Below are 7,702 nucleotides of genomic sequence, written 5' to 3'. Positions count from 1 at the left end.
ACAGGCCCATAAAACTAAATGAGAGTGAAGGGTCACACCAGCCCAGGGGCAAGGACTAGAAGGCAGGAGGGGACAGGAAAGCTGGTTAACAGGGAACCCAAGGTCAACAAGGGAGAATGCTGACAAGTCGTGGGGTTGGCAACCAGTGTCACAAAACAGCATGTGTACTGTTTAATGAGAAGCTAGTTTGTTCTGTAAACCTTCATCTGAAGTACAATAAAGTACCAAATCGAGATGGTTTTACAGATGCTTAATAGGCCAACATTCCATTACTATTTAAGCTAATGTACAACAAAACAATGAAAAAAGGAAAGTCTTAATACGACGAAGACAAACCAAAAAGAAAAAATTATACACTAACATATTAAGTATACATTTCTAAACAAAATATTAGCAAACAATCTGGTAATCTTTTAAAAGAATATCATGTTATAATCAAGTAAGGTTTACTCCAGGAATTCAAGGATTATTCAACAGGAAGGCAGCCTTTTAAAAGTCATTATATCAAAAAAACCTAAAGGAGAAAACCATATGATTATGTACACAGAATCTAAAGTGGCATATGATAAAATTCAGATACTACTACTAGAAGTGCTAAGAAATAGTAGAAAACTACATAAATAATAAGGGTCATTTAACAACAGCAAAGCAAACTGTATTCAAAACATCAAAAACTTTTCAATTCATGACAGAAATCAAGCATCATTTATCAAAGAAGCGACACAGCAAAATAATTAATCGTACAGACTCTAGAGCCAGACTAACCAGTAACCAGTTGCCATCAAGTTGATTCTGACTCTTGGTGACCTCATGCATTTCACAGTAGGGCTATACTTCACAGGGTTTTCAAAGATTGTGATCTTTCAGAAGTAGACTGCCAGCCTTTTCTTCCAAGGCGCCTGTGGGTGGATTCAAACCACCAACCTTTCAGTTAGTAGCCAAGCACTTAGCCGTTTCAGTAACCCAGACCATCCCTTCCTAGGTGTGCACCTTCAGGTTAGTTCCTCACCCATGGATTCTCAGTTTTGGTTTTAAAATGAGGATAGTAAGAATGTCAACCTCAAGGGTTCTTGGAAAGACTGCACATGTTAATTACTTAAAATGTGACACAAAGTACTCAGAAAATATTAGCCATTATTATTGTTAGTATTTCCCTCATCACTGTCTAACAGCACTTTTCTGCAATGACAGAATTTATGCTGTATCTGCATGCAGGAGCCATACAACACGTAGCAAATGAGTACTTAGAAGGTGGCTAGTACAACTAAAACTTAAATATGCACGATGGCTAGTGACTATGGTACAGAACAGTGAGAACAGTTCTAGAAAATACAGAATACCTGAGAAGTTACTGTTTTGTTTAAAGCTACTAAAATTAAAAAGATTGGGCAACAAAATAAAAGTACAAAAAAACAACAAAACAGCTAGCAAACTTCCAATAATGACAGAGTGAAAAGCAAATCCTCTCCTCAAAGCTCAAGCATAAAACTAGACAAAGTTGTTCAAAAATACGTATTTAAGAGCACTGGAATCAACTAATCAAATAAGAACTGATTGTTCTACAAAAACTGCTAAAGTTTCAGATAAGAACATCAGGAGGCACTGGCCTTCTTTCCTAAGAATGTTCTCATGATCTCCAAACCCACTCTGATAGCCTAGCCTTCAAGAACAGTAGTTTTACGAGAGTGAGGCTGACCATAAAAACTGCAGCTTTGCTGCCAGATTGGGTAGAATCAATTTGGGAGGCAGGGAGAACAAAAAACTAGCTTTGATAGCTAAAAGTAACGATTTCAGTTTAAAAAGAACAGGCTTTGCCATCCTGAGGTTGCAGCCACAATCTGAGCAAGCAGCAGACAAACCAGAAAATTATTAGCAAGATCCATAAAATGAGAGATTCACAGAAGGGCTAAGATATGCTCTCCACAACATATCTGGCTAACGGGGAAACTACGCACTCACAACAGTGACCCAAAGAATTACAGCAAAAATTAAACAGAGTGAGACTGAAAATGAGCTACAACTTTGAATGTGTTGTCAACTCAGAGATCAACCAGCGGTGATATTTTATAACAACCTCTGCCCAAATCACTGACTGACCACTAAGCTATGCAGATACAGGTGCAACCACTAGGGAAAAAAAGGCTAAAAAACAGAATTATAGATACTGAATAGAAACATCCATGGCTATACACCATAGGGAACACAGATTCCATAGGTTAAGTGCAGACAAGGTGCTAAAAAAAAAAAACTAACAACCCACAGAAAAATAAAAGAGAACCCAGAGGTTCTACAATATATTATCAAAGATGTCCAACTGTCCAACAAAACTGAAGACACCTTCAAGAACAGGATACAAGGAAAAGATTAGTCTGAAGGACTAATGGTCCACAGTTACCAAGGCCTCCACCAGACTGAGGCCAATACAGCTAGATGGTGCCCGGCTACCACCACTGACTGCTCTGACCAGGATCACAACAGAGGGTTCTGGACAAAGCTGGAGAAGGATGTAGAGCATAATTCTAACTCACAAAAAAAAAGACCAGATTTACTGGCCTAAAGGAGACTGGAGAAACCCCAAGAGTATGGCCCCCAGACACCCTTTTAGCTCAGTGGTGAAGTTATCTCCGAGGTTCACCGTTCAGCCTGGGAGTGGACAGCCCCGTAAAACCAAATGGGACTAATGAGGCACAGTAATCCAGTGACAAGGGCCAGAAGGCAGAAGGGGACAAGGAAGCTGGTGATAGGGAACCCAAGGATGTGTAAGGATATTGTTGATGTGTTGTGAGATTGTTAACCATTGTCATAGGGCAACATGTGTAGTAACTGTTAAATGAGAAACGATTTTGTTCTGTAAGCCTTCATCTTAAGTGAGAATAGGAGTACAACTGGAAGAGCGTAGTCAATGTCACTGAACTGTGCATGTAGAAATTTTTGAAATGGTGTATCTTTGGCTATGTGTATTTTCACCAAAAAAAAAAGCTGAGAAGTTAGAGGGTTGACATGTTGTGGGGTTGTTAACCAATGTCATAAAGCAATATGTGTACTACTGTTTCATGAGAAACTATTTGTTCTGTAAGCCTTCACCTGAAGCACAATTGAAAAAAACCAAAAAACTGACGACACCTTCAAAGAAACACAGTAACCTAAACTCACAGGGGAAAAAAAATCAGTCAACTAAATTGACTGGGCCCAGATGTTGGATTTAGCAAACATTTAAGATTTCAAAGCATCTATTATAAACGTTTCTGAGGAATAAAAGGAAACTACATTCAAAGAATTAAAGGAAAATATGATGGCAGTACCTCAACAAGTCTCAATAGAGAACTAGAAATTATAAAAAGAACTAATAAATATGAAAAGTACACTGCCACATTTTTACACAAATAATGTGTGCCTTCTACATTTGTTTGCCAACTGCTCTCTCCCCCATGAGGTATTTTTGTAAGCACCACTAAGTCAATTTTTTTGTAACATGTTGCTGTTAAAAAAATAATAATAATTAGCATAGGGCACTAATGAAAATACCTCACTGGGGAGAAGGGGGAGAAGTTGGTAAACAAATGTAGAAATGTAGATGGCGCACATTACTTGTGTAAAAACACAGTATTCAAAATACAAATCTAGGCTTAACAACAGACTTGAGATAGTAGAAGAAAGAATCAGTGAACTTATAAATAGATTAGAAAGTATATAATCCAGCCTGACAGAAGCTGGAGAAACCTCAAGAGTATGGCCCCCGGACACCCTTTTAGCCCAGTAATGAGGTCACTCTGTAGGTTCAGCTTTTAGCCAAAGATTAGACAGTCCTATAGGACAAAACAAGAATAAAGTGGCACACCAGCCCAGGGGGAAGGACTGGAAGTCAGGAGGCGACAGGACAGTTAGTAATAGGGAATTCAAGGTTGAGAAGGGAGAGTACTGACACGTCATGGGGTTGTTAACCAATGCCATAAAACAGTATGTGTACTAACTGTTTAATGAGAAGCTAGTTAGTTCTCTAAACCTTCATCTAAAGTTCAATTTAAAAAAAAAAAGGATATAATCCAAAGAACAGAGGAAAAGGATTTGAAGAAAAATTAACAGACCCGCAGAGACCGGCTGGACAATGTCAAGTATTGCAACATAAATTTAATAGGAGTCCCAGGAGATGAAAGAAAGGAATAAGAAAAAGGTTTGGCCCAAACTTGTTGTTAGGTGTCATCAAATCAATTTTGACTCATAGCGAACAGATGTGACAAAGTAGAACTACCCCACAGGGTTTTCAAGGCTATAATCTTTACAGGAACAGGCTGGTCTTCCTTCCACAGAGCCACTGGGTATATTCAAACAGTCAATCTTTCGGTTAGCAGCTGAGCACTTAACCATTGCACCACTAGGGCTTCTTTAATCTACAGATATAAAGAGCTCAAAGAACCCCAAATAAGGTAAAACAAACCAAATCTAGACATATTATACCCAAAATGCTGAAATACAAATAGAGAATTTCTTGAAAGCAGCAAGAGAAAAACAATTCATAATGTACACGGGAACAACAATTACTCACAGCTGACTCCTAATCAAAAACAGCAGAGGCCAGAAGGCAATGAAATGACATTCAGTGAACTGGAAGAACCGTCAACCAAGAATTCTATACCCAGCAAAAATACCCTTAAAAATTTAAGGTAAAGACTTCCCCAGATAAAAACTGAGAAAATGTCACTAGCACATTTGACCCAAAAAATGCTAAAAGAAGTCCTTTAAGCTCGGGGCAAAAAAAAAAAAAAAAATGAAACCACAATATAACTCTGATCAACAGAAAGGAAATGAGAATCACTACAAATGGTAAATATATGGGAATACATAAAAGACTACACTTTTTCTCTATTCTTCTCTTAATGTCTTTTAAAAAAAATAAACAAGATTATTTAAAGAAATAATCATAACACTATTGCTAAGTTTTTAATATACAAATATGACAAAACCACAAAGAAGGAGTGCAATGAAGCTATGGTGGAACAAGCGTTTTCAAGAATCAATTATTTTATAAGATTAACACAGTATTACCCTGAAGTGGATCGTGATAAATTAAAGATGTATATCATAATTTCTAGAGCAACAACTTAAAACAAAAGAAGTACCTAAAATGCAAAATCAGAAGAATTCAAAAAGTACACTAAATATGTAGATTAAAAGAGAATGTTACATAAACAAAAAATGACATAAGAAATACAGAAAAGAAATAGTAAAATGTAAATCTAACCATATCAATGCTTTAGATTAAATATGAATGAATAAACACTACAATAAAAGGCAAAAATTGTCAGACTGCACTTTTAAAAAGCAAACTTCAATCACATGCTGTCAACAAGACACATTTCTAGATTCAAATACACAAACAGGTTGATAGTAAAAGGATGGAAAAAATACATACCATGAAACTAGCAACCATAAGAGAGCTGGAGTGGCTATGCCTCAGAAAAAAATATTTCAAATAAGGAATATTACTAGATAAAAACAATCAAGACAAAACCAGGGTCAGACGGCAAAACCGACAATTAACTGCTCAGGTGCAAGTTCAAGACGAAGAGGAAGACAAAGAACACAAAAGGCAAAGTATGACCTTGAAAACACTTAGAGACCATCTCAAGAACAGATGTGATAAAATGAATTGTTGTTAGGGACCCTCAAATCAGTTCTGAATCACAGCAACCTTAGGTACGACAGAATAAAATGCTGCCCAGTCCTGTGTCATCCTCACAATTGTAGCTGTGTTTGAGCCCACTGTTGCAGCTACTGTGCCAATCCACCTCGTTGAGGGTCTTCTTTTTTGCTGACCCTCTACCAAGCATGATGTCCTTTTCCAGGGACTGATTCTTCCTGATAACATGTCCAAAGAATGTGAGACAAAGTCTCGCCATCTTTGCTTCTAAAGAGCATTCTGGCTGTACTTCTTCCATAACAAATTTACTCATTCTTCTGGTAGTCCATGGTATATTCAATATTCTTCACCAACATCGTAATTCAAAGGCATCAATTCTTCTCAGGCCTTCCCTATGCATTGTCCAGCTTTCACATGCATATGAGGCAACTGAAGATACTATGGATTGGGTCAGGCACGTCTTAGTCTTCAAAGTGACAGGGTGACTTGTTAACACTTTAAAGAGATTTTTTACAGAAGATTTGTCCAATGCATTATGTCATTTGATTCCTCCACTGCTGCTTCCATGGGTACTGATTATGGATCCAAGTAAAATCAAATCCTTGACAACTTCAATATTTTCTCCGTTTATCATGATGTTGCTTATTGGTCCAGTTGTGAGGATTTTTTGTGTTCTTTATGTTGAGGTGCAGTCCATACGGAAGTCTGCAGTCTTTGATCTTCAGTAAGTGCTTCAAGTCCTCTTGGCTTTCAGTAAGCAAGGTTGTGCCATCTGCATATCCCATATCTTCCTCCAATGTTGATGCCACATTCTTCTTCATACAGACCAGCTTCTGGAATTACTTGCTCAGCATACAGATTAAATAAGTATGGTGAAAGGATACAACCCTGATGCACCCCTTTCCTGACTTTAAACCACGCAGTATCCCCTTGTTCTGTTTGAACGATTGCCTCCTGGTCTATGTACAGGCTCCCTGTAAGTACAAATTAAGTGTTCTGAAATTCCTATTCTTTGCAATGTTATCCATAATTTGCTGTGATCCACACAGTCAAATGTCCTTGTGTAGTTGATAAAACACAGGTAAACATCTTTCTGGTATTCTCTGCTTTCAGGCATGCTCCATCTAACATTAGCAATGATTATCCCTCATTCCATCCATATCCTCTTCTGAATCTGGCCTGAATTTCTGGCAATTCTCTGTCAGTGTACTGCTGCAACCTTTTTTTAATTCTCTTCTGCAAAATTTTACGTGGCTATGATATAATACGTTCGATAATTTCCACATTCTGTTGGATCATCTTTCTTTGGAATGGGCACATATATGGAAATCTTCCGGTCAGTTTCTCAGGTAGCTGTCTTTCAAATTTCTTGGCAGAGATGACAGGTTACTTTCAGTGTTGAATACTAATGTCACTAGTGACCAAAGACCAGAAGAGCTGTGGGATGATATCAAGAACATCATACATGAAGACAGTAAAAGGTCATTCGAAAGACAGGAAAGAAAAGAAAGACCAAAATAAATGTCAGCAGAGACTCTGAAAATTGCTCTTAAGCACAGAGTAGCTAAAGTAAATGAACGAGATTTCAAAGGACAGCTCAAAAAGACAAAGTAAAACATTACAATATGTTCAAACACCTACAGTTAGAAAACCAAATGGGAAGAACATGATTGGCATTCCTAAAGCTGAAAGAACTGAAGAGAAAATTTAAGCCTCCAGTCGTAATATTGAAGCATTCTAAGGGGAAAAACTGAATGACACCAGAAGCATCAAAAGATGGGAAGAATACACAAAGTAACTGTACCTAAAAGAACTGGTCTACATTCAACCATCTCAGAAGATAGCATATGATCAAGAACCAATGGTACTACATAAAGAAGTTCAAGCTTCACTGAAGGCACCCGGAAACAATAAAGCTCCAGGAATTGACAGAATACCAACGGAGATGCTTCAAAAAAAAGATGCAACACTTGAAGCATTACTTATCTACGTCAAGAAATCTGGAAGAGTGACAAGGCCCAGAAGGCAGAAGGGGAGTAGGAAGCTGATGATAGGGAACACAAA

The sequence above is a fragment of the Trichechus manatus genome, unplaced genomic scaffold (assembly GCF_000243295.1).
Source record: "Trichechus manatus latirostris isolate Lorelei unplaced genomic scaffold, TriManLat1.0 scaffold00073, whole genome shotgun sequence".
NCBI lineage: Eukaryota > Metazoa > Chordata > Mammalia > Sirenia > Trichechidae > Trichechus > Trichechus manatus.
Note: the sequence above shows the minus strand (reverse complement) of the source record.